At 27.3% G+C, this 25581-nt stretch overlaps 1 long non-coding RNA gene across 1 annotated transcript; it reads left to right on the top strand.

The window, feature by feature from the left end:
• Nucleotides 1-12546: 12546 nt before the first annotated feature.
• On the top strand, nucleotides 12547-24661 carry LOC126306483 (uncharacterized). The gene is made up of 2 exons (XR_007553553.1): nucleotides 12547-13491; nucleotides 24526-24661. It is a non-coding gene; the product is annotated as an uncharacterized LOC126306483 (long non-coding RNA).
• The last annotated feature ends 920 nt before the right edge of the window (nucleotides 24662-25581 follow it).

Here is a 25581-nt window from a genome sequence, read left to right as displayed (position 1 = left end):
TCAAAAAAAAGAAACGAAAAATAATACCTCTGATGCAATAAATAAAATTATTCCTCATCGTAATCCAATTGATACAAATCCTGTATGTAATCCTTGATATGTTCCTTCTCGTACTACATCTCGTCATCATTGAATTATAGTTAGTAGGGTAATTCCAAATCCAATTATGAATAAGTTAATATTAAATAGGTGGAATCATTTTGCTAGTCCTGATACTAGGACTATTGCTCCAATTGCTCCTGTTAATGGTCAAGGTCTATAGTCTACTAAGTGGAATGGGTGGTTTGAGTGAGTTGTTAACATAGGTTTAATATACTTCTCTAGAATATAGAGTTCTTAGAATTGGGAAAACATAGGCTTGAATTATTGCTACTGCTGATTCTAGAATTAATAGAAGTATTTGTCCAATAATTAGTAATGAGATTAAGTTTATTACTATAGATGGTCCTGTGTTTCCTAATAAGGTTAATAATAAGTGTCCTGCAATTATATTTGCTGCCAACCGTACTGCTAATGTACCTGGTCGAATAACATTACTAATTGTTTCAATTAGTACTATAAATGATATTAATGCAGGCGGTGTACCTTGTGGTACAAGGTGTGTAAATATATGATTAGTATGGTTAATTCATCCAAATAATATAAATCTTAGCCATATAGGTAGGGCAATTGCAAATGTTAATGCTAAATGTCTTGTTCTAGTAAAAATATAAGGGAATAATCCTATGAAATTGTTAAATAATATTATAATAAAAATTGAGATGAAAATGAATGTTGTTCCATTAAATGATTTTGGTCCAAGAAGTGTTTTAAATTCATTATGTAAGGTTAAATTTAGTTTATTTCAGATAATGTTAATTCGTGATGGTGTAAGTCAAAATAGTGATGGGATTAATAATAGTCCTAGAAATGTTGTAGTTCAATTTAATGATAAATTAAAGATGTTAGTTGATGGGTCAAATGTTGAGAATAGATTTGTTATCATTTTCAATTTAAGTTTTTTATTTCAATTGTTCCTTTTTCTGCTCTTTTAATAAGGTTAGGTTTAAATGAGAAGAAGTTTATTTGATTAAACAAGATTAATGTAGCTGAAAATATAATGAATAGTGAGAATCATATAAGAGGGGATATTTGAGGGATTTGGATATAATTTCCCCATCAGAAGTAGTCGTTAATTTACTATTATTTGGTTTAAGAGACCATTACTTACTTTCAGTCATCTGATGAATTTCAAGGTGTACTAATTTTTTTTAGTTACTTTAGATTGACACTCTAATGTTATTTATTTTAACTAACTCCTTAAATTATGTTAGATGATCACTTAATAAATAAATTTACTGAAGTTCTTTCAATTACAATTGGTATAAATCTGTGGTTTGCTCCACAGATTTCTGAGCATTGTCCAAAGAATAATCCAGGTCGATTTATTGTGAATGTTCCTTGATTTAACCGACCTGGCGTTGCATCAATTTTAACCCCTAATGCAGGAACTGCTCATGAGTGTAGAACATCTGATGCTCTTGTTAATACTCGTACTTCTGTATTAATTGGTAGGATTGTTCGGTTATCTACATCTAGTAGTCGGAATCCATCATTTTCTAGGGCATGTTCTGGTGTTATATAAGTGTCAAATTCTACGTCTATGAAGTCTGAATATTCATATCTTCAATATCATTGTCGTCCAATGGTTTTAATTGTAATTATTGCATCTACTGAATCATCAAGTAAATATAATAGTCGTAATGATGGAAGGGCAATAAAAATTAATGTAATAGCTGGTAAAGCTGTTCAGATTGTTTCAATTAAATGTCCATGAAGTATATTACGGTTAGTATAGGCAATAAATAATATATAACTTAGGGCATAACCTACAATTACTGTAATTAATAATAATACGACCATAGTATGATCATGAAAGAATGATAATTGCTCCATTAATGGTGAAGCTCCATCTTGAAGAGATAAATTTGATCATGTTGCCATTAATAAATATTTTCTAATAAAAGGTCAAACCTTTATTTGTAGAGCTTAAATCTACTGCACTAATCTGCCATATTAGAATCTAGAGATTAATGGTAATTCTGAGTAACTATGTTCTGCAGGAGGGTTATTTTGTAGTCATTCTGTTGATCTTCTTATGTTAGCTCTAAATATAATTGCTCGGTTTGTAATCATTCTTTCTCATATAATTACAATGAATATAATGATTCCTACAATAGAAATCGTAGACCCAATTCTTGATACTACGTTTCATGATGTATATGCGTCTGGGTAGTCAGAGTATCGTCGAGGTATTCCTGCTAATCCTAGGAAGTGTTGAGGAAAGAATGTTAAATTTACTCCAATGAATATAATTGTAAATTGGATTTTTAATCATGTATTATTTATAGTTAATCCTGTAAATAGTGGATATCATTGAATGACACCTCCTATAATTGCAAATACTGCTCCTATAGATAATACATAATGAAAGTGGGCTACTACATAATATGTATCATGTAATACAATATCAAGTGATGAATTTGCTAATACTAATCCTGTTAATCCACCAATTGTAAATAGGAAAATAAATCCTAGAGCTCATAATAATGGTGGATTGAACTTGAATTTAGTTCCATATAATGTAGCTAATCATCTAAATACCTTAATTCCTGTAGGTACAGCAATAATTATTGTTGCTGATGTAAAATATGCTCGTGTGTCAACATCCATTCCTACTGTAAATATATGATGTGCTCATACAATAAATCCTATTAGTCCAATTGATAGTATAGCATAAATTATACCTAATGTTCCAAATGATTCAATTTTTCCTCTTTCTTGACATACAATATGTGAAATAATTCCGAACCCCGGTAGAATTAAAATATAAACTTCTGGGTGTCCAAAGAATCAAAATAGATGTTGATATAGAATTGGGTCACCCCCTCCTGCAGGGTCAAAGAATGATGTATTTAAATTTCGATCTGTTAATAATATAGTAATAGCTCCTGCTAAAACTGGAAGTGAAAGAAGGAGAAGTAATGCTGTAATAGCTACAGATCATACAAATAAAGGTGTTTGATCTAAAGTTATACTTTCTGATCGTATATTAATTGCTGTTGTAATGAAATTCACTGCACCAAGAATAGATGATACACCTGCTAAGTGCAGTGAAAAAATAGCTAGATCTACAGATGCACCCCCGTGTGCAATAGCTCCTGCTAGAGGAGGGTAAACTGTTCATCCTGTACCAGCACCATTATCTACTATAGAAGATGTAAGAAGAAGGGTTAGTGAAGGTGGTAGTAATCAAAAACTTATATTATTTATTCGTGGAAATGCTATATCTGGTGCACCAATTATTAGTGGAACAAGTCAATTACCAAATCCACCAATTATAATAGGTATTACTATAAAGAAAATTATTACGAATGCGTGAGCTGTAATAATAACATTATAAATCTGGTCATCCCCAATTAGAGATCCGGGTTGGCCAAGTTCAGCACGAATAAGTATTCTTATTGATGTTCCTACTATTCCTGCTCATGCTCCAAATATGAAGTATAAAGTACCAATGTCCTTATGGTTTGTTGAGAATAATCATTTTTGCGGTAAGATGGCTGAATTTTAGGTGGTAGACTGTAAATCTACTTATGAGATGTTTTCTCTCTTATCATATTATGGTCTTATATTCAATTATGATTCTAGACTGCAATTCTAGAGGTGTAAAATTTTACTAAGGCCTAAAAGATTATTCTTTTAATTATAACTTTGAAGGTTATTAGTTTGATTAACTTAAGTCCTTAGTATAATGAAATTAAGGTTGATGTAGAAATCAATCCTATTGTTGAAATTATTACTGTTATAGGAAGAATGATTCTTGATTTTTGGGACTTTATCTTTATAGATCACGAATTTTCTGTGTATGATATAATTAGAGCTGAGAATCTAATACGTATATAGTAGTAGAGTGTAATTGTAGTTAATACAACTATAATAGTTATAATAGTTGTTATATTGTTTTCTATTAATGATTGTATTACAATTCATTTTGGTAAGAATCCAAGGAATGGTGGTAGTCCACCTAAAGATAATATTGATAAGAATATTATGAATTTAATTTCGGTTTTTATATTTCTGGCTGAATAAATTTGATTTATGAAAAATAAATTTATTTGCTTAAATAATAAAACTATAATTAATCTTAATAGTGAGTAAATAATGAAGTATAGTTCTCAGATGTTTTCTCTGACTGTTAATGATCTAATTATTCAACCTAGATGTCTGATTGATGAATATGCTAAAAGTTGTCGTAAGGATGTTTGATTTAAACCTCCTATTGCCCCAATAATAATTCTTAAGATAATAATTGTTCAAATAAAAGTTCTTAATTGAATACAATAAGATAAGACCATTATTGGGGCGATTTTTTGTCATGTTATTAATGTTAAACAATTATTTCATCTTGATGCTCCTATAACTTCTGGAAATCAGAAATGGAAAGGTGCAGCTCCAATCTTTAATAATAGTCTAGATCTAATTATTATTGATGGGATAAATTCTGTTTCCCATCCCATTGGATATTTTATTTGAATCAGCAAAATTGAAAATAATAATATTGTCGATGCTATTGCTTGGACAATAAAATATTTAATTGATGATTCATTTATTATTATATTTTTATTTCTTGTTAGGAGCGGAATAAATGAAAGTAAGTTGATCTCAAGTCCTATTCAAACCCCAAATCAGGAATTTGATGAAATGGACAGGATCGTTCCTATCATTAATGTTGATAGGAAGAGAAGTTTTGTAGAGTTGTTGGTCATTAAAAAGGAGAGGATTGATACTTCTATAAATGGGGTATGAACCCATTAGCTTGTTTAGCTTACCTTTTTACATTAAGGTGTATGATGCACGTTAGTTTTTGATACTAAAGGAGATAGTTTAATTCTATCTTATGTAATTTTAATGAAGGTAATTTTATTTACTTTATTTACCCTATCAAGGTAACCCTTTAATCAGGCACTTCATTTATTTAATATATAAATCGAAAGTTTTTTTTGAAATTCTTTTATGTATTATTTTGTTTAATTAGGATTAATTTATCCTGCTCATTTTATTTTTTTTATATATATATATATAATAAATAATTTATATTAATATATTACATTTAATTGAAATTAAAGTATTATAAGTTCATCTTACCATTATCAATTGATTATTTTAATGCAATTATTTACCTAGGATTATAGCTACTTATGTTTTTAGCTTAAAATAGGTTATTATAATATAATATATATAATAATATGTAATTTAATATTTAATATTATTACAATTGGATATAATAAATAAAATTATTAATTCAAATATAAAATATTATAATTAATACAAATAATTATATTAATTATAATAATATAATTATGTAAATTATCTATAATTAGATTATTTAACTAATATATATGAAAGTTAACTTAATATAAAAAAAAGAATTCATATTAATAACATATTATATTAAATTACATAATTGTATAAAATATATTTATTATATTATTTAATCTTTCTTTATTTATTAGTGAAAAGAAAGATTAAATAAGAAAGAATATAATACATTTATTGCTATACATGTTCCATATTAATCTTTAATTATATATAATAGAGAAGTTGTTGTGGTCATACATAGGGGCGTTTCTTTTTTTTTGTTAATGTTTTTTTCTTTTTTTTCTTTAAATATTTGAATCTTTTATTTTTTCCTGAATTAATAGATTTAAAATTTTCTTATTTTTTATTTTTAAAAGTTTTATTCTAGCTTGTTTATTCACTTTTTCTTTGTATTATATGTAAGTTTTGTTAGACTAAATGTTCTTTTTGCAGTAATTTGATTTAATTATCAAGTGATTTTGGATTTAGCAATTGATTTAGTATCGGCATAATTTGTGCCAGCAGCCGCGGTTATACGATTGATACAAGTGAATATTATTGGTTAAAACAGTTGTTTATATTATTAGGGTTGAAATATAAATTTGTAAGGTGAAATGTTAAAATTTATTTGTGGCCCTTTTTATGAATCTGTGAAATTTAAATAATAAACTAGGATTAGATACCCTATTATTTTAAATGTTAATTATATTTACCAGGGTACTATTAGTTAAGGTCTTTAAACCCAAAGAATTTGGCGGTATCTCATTCCATTCAGAGGAACGTACCCCATGATTGATAATACACGATTTACTCTACTTAATTTATTTGTTTGTATATCTCCGTTATCAGAGAATCTTTTTAGAGTTATAATTCTCAAGATTTATAATTATAAAATATTTCAGGTCAAGGTGCAGCTTATAGTTAAGAGGAGGTGGGTTACAATAGATTTTTGTTTATAACGGATTTGATAGTGAAATACTGTTAATGAAGGTGGATTTGATAGTAATTTAATTTATTTAATTTAACTGATATTGGCTCTGAGATGTGTACACATCGCCCGTCGCTCTCATTATTGATTATTCTATTTTATTTTAAAGTAGCTTCAATTTAGACGAGATAAGTCGTAACATAGTAGATGTACTGGAAAGTGTATCTAGGAAGAGTTTCAAGATATAACTTATTAGTAAAGTGTTTCATTTACACTGAAAATTTTTCTGTGCAAATCAGGATATCTTGATTATTTATTTTATTATATTTATTTTTTGTTTATTTAATTATTTAATATAAATAATTTTATTGTATTTTTGTCTTAGTATATTTTATAGAATTGATTTTTTAAATTATAGTTTATTGGTAATGTAAGTGTTTTATGAAATATTATTTAAAATTTTTTTAAGTAGATTTTATTTATTGTACCTTTTGTATCAGGGTTTATCAAAATTTTAGTATTTATTTTACTTGTCTCGATTTGGGTTGATTTATAAATAATTTATAGTTAATGTATCATAATTATTATTAAATTATTTATAGAAATGAGATGTTAATCGTTTCCCAAGATATCTAGTTTCTTAAGAAAAAATTTAATTTTTTAAAGTTATTTGTTTTTATTTAATTTTTTAAGTAAAAATATTAACTTATTTATTCTTTAAGGGATTAGCTTTGAAGTTAATAACCTATAATTTATTTTATAGAAATATAATAGTAAGCTTTAAACCAGCTATCTTTAAGATTACGTTTTAGTTCATTATTTTTTATTTTGTTTTATAAATATTTTAGGTTTTTTATTAAGATTATTAATTTATTTTAAAATTTTTGTAATAATGATAGAATTAGTATATTTATTTGTATGAAATTTTCACCTTGTGAACTTATTATAAGGAACTAGGCAAAATTGATTTCCGCCTGTTTATCAAAAACATGTCCTCTTGTTTATATTTTGAGGTCTGGCCTGCTCACTGAGCGTATTTTTAAAGAGCCGCGGTATTTTGACCGTGCAAAGGTAGCATAATCATTAGTCTCTTAATTAGAGACTAGATAAACTCTTCATTATTATATCATTTATTTATGTTTGTTATTTTGATCCATAATTTATGATCATAAGATTAAGTTACCTTAGGGATAACAGCGTAATTGTTTTTGAGAGCTCATATCGACAAAGCAGATTGCGACCTCGATGTTGGATTAAGAAAAACTTTGGGTGCAGCAGCCCAATGATTAGGTCTGTTCGACCTTTAAATTCTTACATGATCTGAGTTCAGACCGGCGTGAGCCAGGTCGGTTTCTATCCTAAGATTGTTAATCCATATTAGTACGAAAGGACCATATGGTTAAAATATTTTTTGTTATATCGATTAATATTAATTTATTTACTATTTTGACAGATTAATGTGTTGAATTTAGAATTCATTTATGTAGATTTTTTCTACAAATAGTATTGATACTTTATGATTTATTTATATTTATTTTGAATTTTCTTTTATTGGTTATTTGTGTTTTAATTAGTGTTGCCTTTTTAACTTTATTAGAGCGTAAGGTTTTAGGTTATATTCAGATTCGAAAGGGTCCAAATAAGGTAGGTTTTGTTGGAATTCCTCAGCCATTTAGAGATGCTATTAAGTTAATTTGTAAGGAGCAGCCAATTCCTATTATATCTAATTACCTACTTTATTATTTTTCCCCTGTTTTTAATTTAATGATTTCTTTAGCCGTTTGAGTAATTTTTCCTTATTTAACTTATATGTGTTCTTTTTCTTATGGATTTTTATTTTTTTTATGTTGTACTAGATTAGGTGTTTATACTGTTATAATTGCTGGTTGATCTTCTAATTCAAATTATTCATTATTAGGTTCTCTTCGTTCTGTTGCTCAAACGATTTCTTATGAAGTTAGTTTACATTTAATTTTATTGTCTTTAATTATTTTAATTGGTAGTTTCAATATGTTTGATTTTATAAACTATCAGCTTTATTGTTGATTTATTATTATTTCTTTTCCTTTAGCTTTAGCTTGTTTTGCTTCTTGCTTAGCTGAAACTAATCGTACTCCTTTTGATTTTGCTGAAGGGGAATCTGAGTTAGTTTCAGGATTTAATATTGAGTATGGTGCGGGTGGTTTTACTTTAATTTTTTTAGCTGAATATACTAGAATTGTCTTCATAAGAATGTTATTGGCTTTAATTTTTTTGGGCGGTGATTTTTATTCTTTTATATTTTTTATTAAGCTTGCTATTATATCTTTTGGTTTTATTTGGGTTCGTGGAACATTACCACGGTTCCGTTATGATAAATTAATGTACTTAGCTTGAAAAAGTTTTTTACCTTTATCTTTGAATTTTTTTATTTTCTTTGTTGGTTTAAAGATTTTATTTATCTCATTTGTTTAGTGAAATTTTTTGAGAAAAGTTAATAGAAGAGTTAAACTTCTAATTTTATGTTTTCAAAACATATGCTTTTCCTAAGCTAATTAACTTTATTCCTTAATTAATTTATCTCATGTGTTTCTGACATGGACATCAATTAAGAAATATGTGAAGTAAATAATTGTTAAGATTTGACCTGTTATAATATAAGGTTCTTCAACAGGTCGTTCACGTTAGTAAGCATACAACAACTACTATAATTCAGAATAAAATTTGATTAATAGGGTAAAATTGAATGCCTGGGAATGGTGTTTTATTATAAAATGGTAAAATTATTAAGATTCTAATTGATAAAAATAATGCAATAACACCTCCTAACTTATTAGGGATGGATCGTAGAATTGCATATGCAAATAGGAAATATCATTCTGGTTGAATGTGAACTGGTGTTACTAATGGGTTGGCAGGTACAAAGTTATCTGGATCTCCTAATAGGTAAGGATTAATTAAACATAGTATAATTAATAATGATGTTATTATTACAAATGTAATAGAATCCTTAAAGGTAAAGTATGGATGGAATGGAATTTTTTCAATATCTCCATTTAGTCCAAGAGGATTATTAGATCCTGTTTGGTGAAGAAAAAATAAATGAATTGCTGCTATAGCAGCAATAATAAATGGTAATACAAAATGGAATGTGAAGAATCGATTTAATGTTGCATTATCAACAGCAAATCCTCCTCATACTCATTGGACTAAATCTGTTCCTAAGTATGGGATTGCTGATAATAAATTAGTAATTACTGTTGCACCTCAAAAAGGTATTTGGCCTCAGGGTAAGACATATCCTATAAATGCAGTTGCTATAACTAAAAATAAAATCACTGTACCAATTATTCACGTATGTATATATATATAAGATCCATAGTAAATTCCCCGTCCTACATGTAAGTAAATACAAATAAAAAATATAGATGCTCCATTTGCGTGTAAGGTTCGGATAATTCAACCATTATTTACGTCTCGGCAGATGTGTACTACACTACTGAATGCTATTTCAATATTTGATGTATAATGTATAGCTAAAAATAGTCCAGTTACGATTTGAATTACCAAACATAACCCTAATAGGGATCCAAAATTTCATCAAAATGAAATATTTGTTGGGGCAGGTAAGTCAATTAAAGAGTTATTCATAATTTTAATTAAAGGATGTCTTAATCGTAAGGGTTTATTCATTAGTAATTATCTTATTTTACGAATAGGTCCCTGATTAATATTGGTGATTTTAACAACTGCTAGTAGTGCTAAAAATAAATAAATTATTATTATTATTGTAATAATGAATGTTGGTCTATTATATAATTTTTCTAAAGATATTGTTATTTCTTGATAATTGATTGAATTATCAATATTTATAGTTTCGGTGTTTTTGAAAAAGTCTATAAATATAGATATATCTAGAATAATTAATATTAATATGATAAATACTCACATTATTAATGTAATAATTATAGTGATTGATTTAGGCTGAAATATTTCGTTTGATGCAATTCTTGTAATGTAAATAAATAATACTAGTATACCACCAAGAAATGTTAAAAATAAAATATATGATAATCAATATCTTTCTATTATTGTTCCTGTTATTAATCCAACTAGGAAGGTTTGAAGTATAATAAAAAGCTTTATTGATATTGGGTGTCTCAATTTAATAAAATTAATATTTATTACATTTGATAATGATATAATTATTATTTTGATCATTTCAGGGGTTAGTTTATTTAAAATACCGGTTTTGGGGACCGATGATGGAAGCTTTTCCACCTCTGAAGTTTTAAAAGTGGGGGCTGGACTTATTTCCGGTTTACAAGACCGGCGTTTTTTTTAAACTATTAAAACTAATGTTTATATTCTCTATTTTTACTTCTTTATTGATTTATTTTGCTGGTGTTTATGTTTTTTCTTCTAAACGTAAACATTTATTAATGGTTCTTTTGAGATTAGAATATATTGTTCTTTCTTTATTTATGTTAGTTATTGTTTTTCTTATTGAGTTTGATTATGATTATTTTTTTCCTGTTATTTTTTTAGTTTTTTCTGTTTGTGAGGGTGCTTTAGGTCTTTCTATTTTAGTTTCAATAATTCGTTCTCATGGTAATGATTTTTTTAATTCTTTTGGTTTATCTTTATGTTAAAGTATTTATTTATAACTATTTTTTTGATCCCTCTTTGTTTATTAAATAATTGTTGATGGTTGGTTCATTCTTTAATGTTTCTGTCGGGTTTTGTTTTTATAATTTGTGTTTATTCATATGCTGATTTGAATATAATTAGATATTATTTTGGTATTGATTATTTTTCTTTTAATTTAATTTTACTTAGTTTTTGGATTTGTTCTTTAATAATCACTGCTAGAGGTTCAGTTTATTTAAGTTCATATCATTCTAATTTTTTTGTTTTTATGGTTTTGATTTTAATAATTATGCTTTATTGTTCATTTGCTAGATTAAGTCTTCTTTCTTTTTATATTTTTTTGAGGCTAGATTAGTTCCTACTTTACTTTTAATTTTGGGTTGGGGTTATCAACCTGAGCGTTTGCAGGCTGGTGTTTATTTAATTTTTTATACTTTGGTTGCTAGATTACCTTTATTATTAGTTTTATTTAAGGTTTCTGATTTTTCTAATACTTTATATTTTCCTTTATTGGTTGATTTTGGTTCTTATTATCTTATGTTTTATGTATTTATAATTTTGGCTTTTTTAGTTAAGATACCTATGTTTTTGGTTCATTTATGACTTCCTAAGGCTCATGTAGAGGCCCCTATTTCAGGTAGAATAATTCTTGCTGGTGTTTTATTAAAGTTAGGTGGTTATGGTATTTTTCGTGTTATAAAGGTTATTTCTTATTTGGGTTTAAAGTTTAATTATTTTTGATTGTCTTTAGGTTTTTCTGGGGGTGTTATTGTAAGATTTATTTGTTTTCGTCAGGTTGATTTAAAGTCTTTAATTGCATATTCTTCTGTTGCACATATAAGAATGGTTATTGGTGGATTGATGACTATGAATTGATGAGGTTGTGTAGGTTCTCTTTCTCTAATGGTTGGTCATGGTTTATGTTCTTCTGGTTTATTTTGTTTATCTAATATTATTTATGAACGTTTAGGTAGACGAAGATTATTAATTAACAAGGGTATAATTAATTTGATGCCAAGAATGGCTTTATGATGATTTCTTTTAAGATCATCAAATATGGCTGCTCCTCCTTCTTGAAATTTGGTAGGTGAAATTAGATTATTAAATAGAATTATATCTTGATCTTCTTTTAGATTCTTACCAAAATGAATTGTAATACAATCATTAATAGAAAACAATATAACAACTATTATAACTATTATAGTTGTATTAACTACAATTACACTCTACTACTATATACGTATTAGATTCTCAGCTCTAATTATATCATACACAGAAAATTCGTGATCTATAAAGATAAAGTCCCAAAAATCAAGAATCATTCTTCCTATAACAGTAATAATTTCAACAATAGGATTGATTTCAACATCAACCTTAATTTCATTATACTAAGGACTTAAGTTAATCAAACTAATAACCTTCAAAGTTATAATTAAAAGAATAATCTTTTAGGCCTTAGTAAAATTTTACACATCTAGAATTGCAGTCTAGAATCATAATTGAATATAAGACCTAAATATGATAAGAGAGAAAACATCTCATAAGTAGATTTACAGTCTACCACCTAAAATTCAGCCATCTTACCGCAAAAATGATTATTCTCAACAAACCATAAGGACATTGGTACTTTATACTTCATATTTGGAGCATGAGCAGGAATAGTAGGAACATCAATAAGAATACTTATTCGTGCTGAACTTGGCCAACCCGGATCTCTAATTGGGGATGACCAGATTTATAATGTTATTATTACAGCTCACGCATTCGTAATAATTTTCTTTATAGTAATACCTATTATAATTGGTGGATTTGGTAATTGACTTGTTCCACTAATAATTGGTGCACCAGATATAGCATTTCCACGAATAAATAATATAAGTTTTTGATTACTACCACCTTCACTAACCCTTCTTCTTACATCTTCTATAGTAGATAATGGTGCTGGTACAGGATGAACAGTTTACCCTCCTCTAGCAGGAGCTATTGCACACGGGGGTGCATCTGTAGATCTAGCTATTTTTTCACTGCACTTAGCAGGTGTATCATCTATTCTTGGTGCAGTGAATTTCATTACAACAGCAATTAATATACGATCAGAAAGTATAACTTTAGATCAAACACCTTTATTTGTATGATCTGTAGCTATTACAGCATTACTTCTCCTTCTTTCACTTCCAATTTTAGCAGGAGCTATTACTATATTATTAACAGATCGAAATTTAAATACATCATTCTTTGACCCTGCAGGAGGGGGTGACCCAATTCTATATCAACATCTATTTTGATTCTTTGGACACCCAGAAGTTTATATTTTAATTCTACCGGGGTTCGGAATTATTTCACATATTGTATGTCAAGAAAGAGGAAAAATTGAATCATTTGGAACATTAGGTATAATTTATGCTATACTATCAATTGGACTAATAGGATTTATTGTATGAGCACATCATATATTTACAGTAGGAATGGATGTTGACACACGAGCATATTTTACATCAGCAACAATAATTATTGCTGTACCTACAGGAATTAAGGTATTTAGATGATTAGCTACATTATATGGAACTAAATTCAAGTTCAATCCACCATTATTATGAGCTCTAGGATTTATTTTCCTTTTTACAATTGGTGGATTAACAGGATTAGTATTAGCAAATTCATCACTTGATATTGTATTACATGATACATATTATGTAGTAGCCCACTTTCATTATGTATTATCTATAGGAGCAGTATTTGCAATTATAGGAGGTGTCATTCAATGATATCCACTATTTACATGATTAACTATAAATAATACATGATTAAAAATCCAATTTACAATTATATTCATTGGAGTAAATTTAACATTCTTTCCTCAACACTTCCTACGATTAGCAGGAATACCTCGACGATACTCTGACTACCCAGACGCATATACATCATGAAACGTAGTATCAAGAATTGGGTCTACAATTTCTATTGTAGGAATCATTATATTCATTGTAATTATATGAGAAAGAATGATTACAAACCGAGCAATTATATTTAGAGCTAACATAAGAAGATCAACAGAATGACTACAAAATAACCCTCCTGCAGAACATAGTTACTCAGAATTACCATTAATCTCTAGATTCTAATATGGCAGATTAGTGCAGTAGATTTAAGCTCTACAAATAAAGGTTTGACCTTTTATTAGAAAATATTTATTAATGGCAACATGATCAAATTTATCTCTTCAAGATGGAGCTTCACCATTAATGGAGCAATTATCATTCTTTCATGATCATACTATGGTCGTATTATTATTAATTACAGTAATTATAGGTTATGCCCTAAGTTATATATTATTTATTGCCTATACTAACCGTAATATACTTCTTGGACATTTAATTGAAACAATCTGAACAGCTTTACCAGCAATTACATTAATTTTTATTGCCCTTCCATCATTACGACTATTATATTTACTTGATGATTCAGTAGATGCAATAATTACAATTAAAACCATTGGACGACAATGATATTGAAGATATGAATATTCAGACTTCATAGACGTAGAATTTGACACTTATATAACACCAGAACAAGACCTAGAAAATGATGGATTCCGACTACTAGATGTAGATAACCGAACAATCCTACCAATAAATACAGAAGTACGAGTATTAACAAGAGCATCAGATGTTCTACACTCATGAGCAGTTCCTGCATTAGGGGTTAAAATTGATGCAACGCCAGGTCGGTTAAATCAAGGAACATTCACAATAAATCGACCTGGATTATTCTTTGGACAATGCTCAGAAATCTGTGGAGCAAACCACAGATTTATACCAATTGTAATTGAAAGAACTTCAGTAAATTTATTTATTAAGTGATTATCTAAGATAATTTAAGGAGTTAGTTAAAATAAATAACATTAGAGTGTCAATCTAAAGTAACTAAAAAAAATTAGTACACCTTGAAATTCATCAGATGACTGAAAGTAAGTAATGGTCTCTTAAACCAAATAATAGTAAATTAACGACTACTTCTGATGGGGAAATTATATCCAAATCCCTCAAATATCCCCTCTTATATGATTCTCACTATTCATTATATTTTCAGCTACATTAATCTTGTTTAATCAAATAAACTTCTTCTCATTTAAACCTAACCTTATTAAAAGAGCAGAAAAAGGAACAATTGAAATAAAAAACTTAAATTGAAAATGATAACAAATCTATTCTCAACATTTGACCTATCAACTAACATCTTTAATTTATCATTAAATTGAACTAGAACATTTCTAGGACTATTATTAATCCCATCACTATTTTGACTTACACCATCACGAATTAACATTATCTGAAATAAACTAAATTTAACCTTACATAATGAATTTAAAACACTTCTTGGACCAAAATCATTTAATGGAACAACATTCATTTTCATCTCAACTTTTATTATAATATTATTTAACAATTTCATAGGATTATTCCCTTATATTTTTACTAGAACAAGACATTTAGCATTAACATTTGCAATTGCCCTACCTATATGGCTAAGATTTATATTATTTGGATGAATTAACCATACTAATCATATATTTACACACCTTGTACCACAAGGTACACCGCCTGCATTAATATCATTTATAGTACTAATTGAAACAATTAGTAATGTTATTCGACCAGGTACATTAGCAGTACGGTTGGCAGCAAATATAATTGCAGGACACTTATTATTAACCTTATTAGGAAACACAGGACCATCTATAGCAATAAACTTAATCTCATTACTAATTATTGGACAAATACTTCTATTAATTCTAGAATCAGCAGTAGCAATAATTCAAGCCTATGTTTTCTCAATTCTAAGAACTCTATATTCTAGAGAAGTATATTAAACCTATGTTAACAACTCACTCAAACCACCCATTCCACTTAGTAGACTATAGACCTTGACCATTAACAGGAGCAATTGGAGCAATAGTCCTAGTATCAGGACTAGCAAAATGATTCCACCTATTTAATATTAACTTATTCATAATTGGATTTGGAATTACCCTACTAACTATAATTCAATGATGACGAGATGTAGTACGAGAAGGAACATATCAAGGATTACATACAGGATTTGTATCAATTGGATTACGATGGGGAATAATTTTATTTATTGCATCAGAGGTATTATTTTTCGTTTCTTATTTTTGAGCATTCTTTAGAAGAAGATTAGCACCAACAATTGAACTAGGAATACTATGACCTCCAATAGGAATTCAACCCTTTAACCCTATACAAATTCCATTACTTAATACAGCTATTCTTTTAGCATCAGGAGTAACAGTAACATGAGCACATCATAGTTTAATGGAATCTAATCATACTCAAGCACTACAAGGATTATTCTTCACAGTGTTATTAGGACTATACTTTACAATACTTCAAGCATATGAATATTGAGAAGCACCTTTTACCATTGCAGATGCAGTTTATGGATCAACATTCTTTGTTGCAACAGGATTCCATGGTTTACACGTAATTATTGGAACAATCTTTTTATCAACATGTCTACTTCGACACTCAATAAATCAATTTTCACCAAGACATCACTTTGGATTTGAAGCAGCAGCATGATACTGACACTTCGTAGACGTAGTATGATTATTCTTATATATCTCTATTTATTGATGAGGTAGATAATTGTTTTTCTAGTATAAATAGTACATTTGACTTCCAATCAGAAAGCTTGATATAAATCAAGAAAAACAATTCTAATTCTATCAACAAGAGTTTTCATTAGATTTATTATTCCAATAATTGTTATAATCCTGGCAACAACACTATCAAAAAAATTCATTAATGATCGAGAAAAAAGATCACCATTTGAATGTGGGTTTGATCCAAAAAGATCAGCACGAATACCATTCTCAATACGATTCTTCCTAATCGCAGTATCTTTTTAATTTTTGATGTAGAAATTGCACTAATTCTACCAATTGTAATTATTTTTAAAACTTCAGACATTATAATCTGAACAGTATCAACAATATTTTTTATTCTACTTCTATTAGGAGGACTATACCATGAATGAAACCAAGGAGCATTACAATGAGCAGAATAAAGGGTTGTAGTTAAATATAACATTTGGGTTGCATTCAAAAAGTATTGATATTATCAATCAACCTTAAATAGAATAAGAAGCGAAATATTGCAGTCAGTTTCGACCTGGAAGATTGGTATGTACTACCCTTATTCTTATTAATTGAAGCCAAAAAGAGGCGTATTACTGTTAATAATATAATTGAACTATAATAGTTCCAATTAAGGAAATGTAAAGCCAATATGAAAGCTGCTAACTTTTTATATTAGCGGTTAAACTCCGTTAACATTTCTAAAATTTATATAGTTTAAATAAAACATTACATTTTCACTGTAAAAATAATATATCTATATTTATAAATACTTAAAAGTAAAAATACTTCCTTAACATCTTCAGTGTCACGCTCCAATTATAAGCTATTTAAGTAAACGAAAAACAATATTACCAAAATAAATATTCAAAAAATAAAAGTTAAAAGATAAATCTTGAAATTAGAATCATATCAACCTTGAATATAACCAATTAAATAAATAAATAATCTATATAAACCTTGACCACCAAGTAATTCACCTCAACCATAATCAAATGAGTTAGATGAATAATAACCTATTTTTAAAGGAATATATCTAATAAACTTAGTTGAAAGAAAAGGTATAAATCATATAGAACCAGCAAATCTAACAAAAGAAAGTATACTTAAAGAAAATAGATTATGAGAAAAATCAAAATTAGAAATAAGATAACCTAAATAAGCACCTAAAATAACAACTGTAATAGTTAAAAACTTTAAATAATAAGGTAAAGCAATCACATGAGGAATAGGAAAAATTAATCAAGATAAAAGACTACCACCAAAAACAGCAACAAACAATAGACCAATTATTCCAAATTAAATATAATAACCCTTATCATCAAGAGAAAATCTAGAATAAAAATTATTATCACCAGATATTGAATAATAAAACAAACGAAAAGAATAAGAAGCAGTTAAACCAGTAGAAAAAAAATAAAGAAAAAAAATTAAACAATTAATTCATCTTAAACAAACCATCTCAAGAATTAAATCCTTTGAATAAAATCCCGCTAAAAAAGGTATTCCACACAAAGATAAACTAGAAACATTAAAACAAACTGAAGTTAAAGGTATGAAATTAGCAATTGATCCTATAAAACGAATATCCTGAGAATCCTTCAAATTATGAATTATTGAACCTGCACATATAAATAATAATGCCTTAAATAAAGCATGAGCCAATAAATGAAAAAATGCAAGCTTTGGATAACCTATAGCCAAAATTCTTATTATTAAACCAAGTTGTCTTAAAGTAGAAAGAGCAATAATCTTCTTTAAATCAAACTCAAAATTAGCGCCCAATCCAGCCATAAATATAGTTATACAACCAATTAAAAGTAAAAATCAACCACAATTATAAGTATCCAATATTGGTCTAAAACGAATTAATAAATAAACACCAGCAGTAACAAGAGTAGAAGAATGAACTAAAGCAGAAACAGGAGTAGGAGCTGCTATAGCAGCAGGAAGTCATGAAGAGAAAGGAATCTGAGCTCTCTTAGTTATAGCTGCTAAAACAATTAATATAGTAATGAGCTTTATTTCAAAAGAATTAGAAATAAAATCATAATAATAAACATAATTTCAACCACCAAAATTTAACATTCATGCAATAGAAATTAAAATAGCAACATCACCAATACGATTAGAAAGTGCAGTTAATATACCAGCACTATAAGATTTTACATTTTGATAATAAATAACTAAACAATAAGAAACTAAACCTAAACCATCTCAATCTAATAAAATTCTAATTAAATTAGGACTAATAATTAAAAAACCTATAGAAAGAATAAATATTAAAACAATAATAATAAAACGATTTATATTCTTTTCACCAGATATATAATCCTCTCTATAATAAATAACCAAAGAAGAAATATATATAACAAAAGATATAAAAATAAGAGATATTCAATCCAAAATTAAAGTTATAACAACTATAGAACCATTTAAATTGAAAAGCTCTCACTCAACAAAAACTCTATAATCAATTATTAAATAATAAATACCTAAAATAAAAATTATAGTTCTCGAAATAAACAAAGAAAAAAAACTCAAAGAACAAATAGAAAATAAATTCACGGCCTAAGATGAAAAACTTCATATCATTGATTCCACAAAACAATATTTTTAATTAAAATACTTAAGCAAACTAAACAAAGAAATATTCACCCTTTAAACAGAGAATATTTAAAGGCAATCAATGTAAAAGTAAAAGATGATATTCACGAAAATAACCAAGAGAACAAGTATAAACACCAGAATAATAATTCCCATGCTGAGAATAAGAATATATATACAAAGTATAAACAGCTCTAAAAAAAGATAAAAAAATCAAAGCAAAGAATCTAAAAGAAGATCAAGATATAATTCTATTTAATAATCTAATTTCACCTACCAAATTTAAAGAAGGAGGAGCAGCCATATTTGATGATCTTAAAAGAAAACATCATAGAGCCATTCTTGGCATCAAATTAATTATACCCTTGTTAATTAATAATCTTCGTCTACCTAAACGTTCATAAATAATATTAGATAAACAAAATAAACCAGAAGAACATAAACCATGACCAACCATTAGAGAAAGAGAACCTACACAACCTCATCAATTCATAGTCATCAATCCACCAATAACCATTCTTATATGAGCAACAGAAGAATATGCAATTAAATACTTCAAATCAACCTGACGAAAACAAATAAATCTTACAATAACACCCCCAGATAAACCTAAAGACAATGAAAAATAATTAAACTTTAAACCCAAATAAGAAATAACCTTTATAACACGAAAAATACCATAACCACCTAACTTTAATAAAACACCAGCAAGAATTATTCTACCTGAAATAGGGGCCTCTACATGAGCCTTAGGAAGTCATAAATGAACCAAAAACATAGGTATCTTAACTAAAAAAGCCAAAATTATAAATACATAAAACATAAAATAATAAGAACCAAAATCAACCAATAAAGGAAAATATAAAGTATTAGAAAAATCATAAACCTTAAATAAAACTAATAATAAAGGTAATCTAGCAACCAAAGTATAAAAAATTAAATAAACACCAGCCTGCAAACGCTCAGGTTGATAACCCCAACCCAAAATTAAAAGTAAAGTAGGAACTAATCTAGCCTAAAAAAATATAAAAAGAAAGAAGACTTAATCTAGCAAATGAACAATAAAGCATAATTATTAAAATCAAAACCATAAAAACAAAAAAATTAGAATGATATGAACTTAAATAAACTGAACCTCTAGCAGTGATTATTAAAGAACAAATCCAAAAACTAAGTAAAATTAAACTAAAAGAAAAATAATCAATACCAAAATAATATCTAATTATATTCAAATCAGCATATGAATAAACACAAATTATAAAAACAAAACCCGACAGAAACATTAAAGAATGAACCAACCATCAACAATTATTTAATAAACAAAGAGGGATCAAAAAAATAGTTATAAATAAATACTTTAACATAAAGATAAACCAAAAGAATTAAAAAAATCATTACCATGAGAACGAATTATTGAAACTAAAATAGAAAGACCTAAAGCACCCTCACAAACAGAAAAAACTAAAAAAATAACAGGAAAAAAATAATCATAATCAAACTCAATAAGAAAAACAATAACTAACATAAATAAAGAAAGAACAATATATTCTAATCTCAAAAGAACCATTAATAAATGTTTACGTTTAGAAGAAAAAACATAAACACCAGCAAAATAAATCAATAAAGAAGTAAAAATAGAGAATATAAACATTAGTTTTAATAGTTTAAAAAAAACGCCGGTCTTGTAAACCGGAAATAAGTCCAGCCCCCACTTTTAAAACTTCAGAGGTGGAAAAGCTTCCATCATCGGTCCCCAAAACCGGTATTTTAAATAAACTAACCCCTGAAATGATCAAAAAAATAATTATATCATTATCAAATGTAATAAATATTAATTTTATTAAATTAAGACACCCAATATCAATAATGCTTTTTATTATCCTTCAAACCTTCCTAGTTGGATTAATAACAGGAACAATAATAGAAAGATATTGATTATCATATATTTTATTTTTAACATTTCTTGGTGGTATACTAGTATTATTTATTTACATTACAAGAATTGCATCAAACGAAATATTTCAGCCTAAATCAATCACTATAATTATTACATTAATAATGTGAATATTTATCATATTAATATTAATTATTCTAGATATATCTATATTTATAGACTTTTTCAAAAACACCGAAACTATAAATATTGATAATTCAATCAATTATCAAGAAATAACAATATCTTTAGAAAAATTATATAATAGACCAACATTCATTATTACAATAATAATAATAATTTATTTATTTTTAGCACTACTAGCAGTTGTTAAAATCACCAATATTAATCAGGGACCTATTCGTAAAATAAGATAATTACTAATGAATAAACCCTTACGATTAAGACATCCTTTAATTAAAATTATTAATAACTCTTTAATTGACTTACCTGCCATAACAAATATTTCAAAAAAAGAAAGATTAAATAATATAATAAATATATTTTATACAATTATGTAATTTAATATAAAATGTTATTAATATGAATTCTTTTTTTTATATTAAGTTAACTTTCATATATATTAGTTAAATAATCTAATTATAGATAATTTACATAATTATATTATTATAATTAATATAATTATTTATATTAATTATAATATTTTATATTTAAATTAATAATTTTATTTATTATATCCAATTATAATAATATTAAATATTAAATTACATATTATTATATATATTATATTATAATAACCTATTTTAAGCTAAATATAAGTAGCTATAATCCTAGGTAAATAATTGCATTAAAATAATCAATTGATAATGGTAAGATGAACTTATAATACTTTAATTTCAATTAAATGTAATATATTAATATAAATTATTTATTATATATATATATAAAAAAATAAAATGAGCAGGATAAATTAATCCTAATTAAACAAAATAATACATAAAAGAATTTCAAAAAAAACTTTCGATTTATATATTAAATAAAAGAAGTGCCTGATTAAAGGGTTACCTTGATAGGGTAAATAAAGTAAATAAAATTACCTTCATTAAAATTACATAAGATAGAATTAAACTACCTCCTTTAGTATCAAAAACTAACGTGCATCATACACCTTAATGTAAAAAGGTAAGCTAAACAAGCTAATGGGTTCATACCCCATTTATAGAGGTATCAATCCTCTCCTTTTTAATGACCAACATCTCTACAAAACTTCTCTTCCTATCAACATTAATGATAGGAACGATCCTGTCCATTTCATCAAATTCCTGATTTGGGGTTTGAATAGGACTTGAGATCAACTTACTTTCATTTATTCCGCTCCTAACAAGAAATAAAAATATAATAATAAATGAATCATCAATTAAATATTTTATTGTCCAAGCAATAGCATCGACAATATTATTATTTTCAATTTTGCTGATTCAAATAAAATATCCCATGGGATGGGAAACAGAATTTATCCCATCAATAATAATTAGATCTAGACTATTATTAAAGATTGGAGCTGCACCTTTACATTTCGGATTTCCAGAAGTTATAGGAGCATCGAGATGAAATAATTGTTTAACATTAATAACATGACAAAAAATCGCCCCAATAATGGTCTTATCTTATTGTATTCAAGTAAGAACTTTTATTTGAACAATTATTATCTTAAGAATTATTAGTGGGGCAATAGGAGGTTTAAATCAAACATCCTTACGACAACTTTTAGCATATTCATCAATCAGACATCTAAGTTGAATAATTAGATCATTAACAGTCAGAGAAAACATCTGAGAACTATACTTCATTATTTACTCACTATTAAGATTATTTATAGTTTTATTATTTTAGCAAATAAATTTATTTTTCATAAATCAAATTTATTCAGCCAGAAATATAAAAACCGAAATTAAATTCATAATATTCTTATCTTTATTATCTTTAGGTGGACTACCACCATTCCTTGGATTCTAACCAAAATGAATTGTAATACAATCATTAATAGAAAACAATATAACAACTATTATAACTATTATAGTTGTATTAACTACAATTACACTCTACTACTATATACGTATTAGATTCTCAGCTCTAATTATATCATACACAGAAAATTCGTGATCTATAAAGATAAAGTCCCAAAAATCAAGAATCATTCTTCCTATAACAGTAATAATTTCAACAATAGGATTGATTTCACCATCAACCTTAATTTCATTATACTAAGGACTTAAGTTAATCAAACTAATAACCTTCAAAGTTATAATTAAAAGAATAATCTATTAGGCCTTAGTAAAATTTTACACCTCTAGAATTGCAGTCTAGAATCATAATTGAATATAAGACCTAAATATGATAAGAGAGAAAACATCTCATAAGTAGATTTACAGTCTACCACCTAAAATTCAGCCATCTTACCGCAAAAATGATTATTCTCAACAAACCATAAGGACATTGGTACTTTATACTTCATATTTGGAGCATGAGCAGGAATAGTAGGAACATCAATAAGAATACTTATTCGTGCTGAACTTGGCCAACCCGGATCTCTAATTGGGGATGACCAGATTTATAATGTTATTATTACAGCTCACGCATTCGTAATAATTTTCTTTATAGTAATACCTATTATAATTGGTGGATTTGGTAATTGACTTGTTCCACTAATAATTGGTGCACCAGATATAGCATTTCCACGAATAAATAATATAAGTTTTTGATTACTACCACCTTCACTAACCCTTCTTCTTACATCTTCTATAGTAGATAATGGTGCTGGTACAGGATGAACAGTTTACCCTCCTCTAGCAGGAGCTATTGCACACGGGGGTGCATCTGTAGATCTAGCTATTTTTTCACTGCACTTAGCAGGTGTATCATCTATTCTTGGTGCAGTGAATTTCATTACAACAGCAATTAATATACGATCAGAAAGTATAACTTTAGATCAAATACCTTTATTTGTATGATCTGTAGCTATTACAGCATTACTTCTCCTTCTTTCACTTCCAGTTTTAGCAGGAGCTATTACTATATTATTAACAGATCGAAATTTAAATACATCATTCTTTGACCCTGCAGGAGGGGGGTGACCCAATTCTATATCAACATCTATTTTGATTCTTTGGACACCCAGAAGTTTATATTTTAATTCTACCGGGGTTCGGAATTATTTCACATATTGTATGTCAAGAAAGAGGAAAAATTGAATCATTTGGAACATTAGGTATAATTTATGCTATACTATCAATTGGACTAATAGGATTTATTGTATGAGCACATCATATATTTACAGTAGGAATGGATGTTGACACACGAGCATATTTTACATCAGCAACAATATTTATTGCTGTACCTACAGGAATTAAGGTATATAGATGATTAGCTACATTATATGGAACTAAATTCAAGTTCAATCCACCATTATTATGAGCTCTAGGATTTATTTTCCTTTTTACAATTGGTGGATTAACAGGATTAGTATTAGCAAATTCATCACTTGATATTGTATTACATGATACATATTATGTAGTAGCCCACTTTCATTATGTATTATCTATAGGAGCAGTATTTGCAATTATAGGAGGTGTCATTCAATGATATCCACTATTTACAGGATTAACTATAAATAATACATGATTAAAAATCCAATTTACAATTATATTCATTGGAGTAAATTTAACATTCTTTCCTCAACACTTTCTAGGATTAGCAGGAATACCTCGACGATACTCTGACTACCCAGACGCATATACATCATGAAACGTAGTATCAAGAATTGGGTCTACAATTTCTATTGTAGGAATCATTATATTCATTGTAATTATATGAGAAAGAATGATTACAAACCGAGCAACTATATTTAGAGCTAACATAAGAAGATCAACAGAATGACTACAAAATAACCCTCCTGCAGAACATAGTTACTCAGAATTACCATTAATCTCTAGATTCTAATATGGCAGATTAGTGCAGTAGATTTAAGCTCTACAAATAAAGGTTTGACCTTTTATTAGAAAATATTTATTAATGGCAACATGATCAAATTTATCTCTTCAAGATGGAGCTTCACCATTAATGGAGCAATTATCATTCTTTCATGATCATACTATGGTCGTATTATTATTAATTACAGTAATTGTAGGTTATGCCCTAAGTTATATATTATTTATTGCCTATACTAACCGTAATATACTTCATGGACATTTAATTGAAACAATCTGAACAGCTTTACCAGCAATTACATTAATTTTTATTGCCCTTCCATCATTACGACTATTATATTTACTTGATGATTCAGTAGATGCAATAATTACAATTAAAACCATTGGACGACAATGATATTGAAGATATGAATATTCAGACTTCATAGACGTAGAATTTGACACTTATATAACACCAGAACAAGACCTAGAAAATGATGGA

Source organism: Schistocerca gregaria, unplaced genomic scaffold, assembly GCF_023897955.1.
Source record: "Schistocerca gregaria isolate iqSchGreg1 unplaced genomic scaffold, iqSchGreg1.2 ptg000333l, whole genome shotgun sequence".
NCBI lineage: Eukaryota > Metazoa > Arthropoda > Insecta > Orthoptera > Acrididae > Schistocerca > Schistocerca gregaria.
The sequence above is the reverse complement of the archived record's forward strand: the minus strand, read 5'-3'. Positions and strand labels throughout refer to the sequence as shown.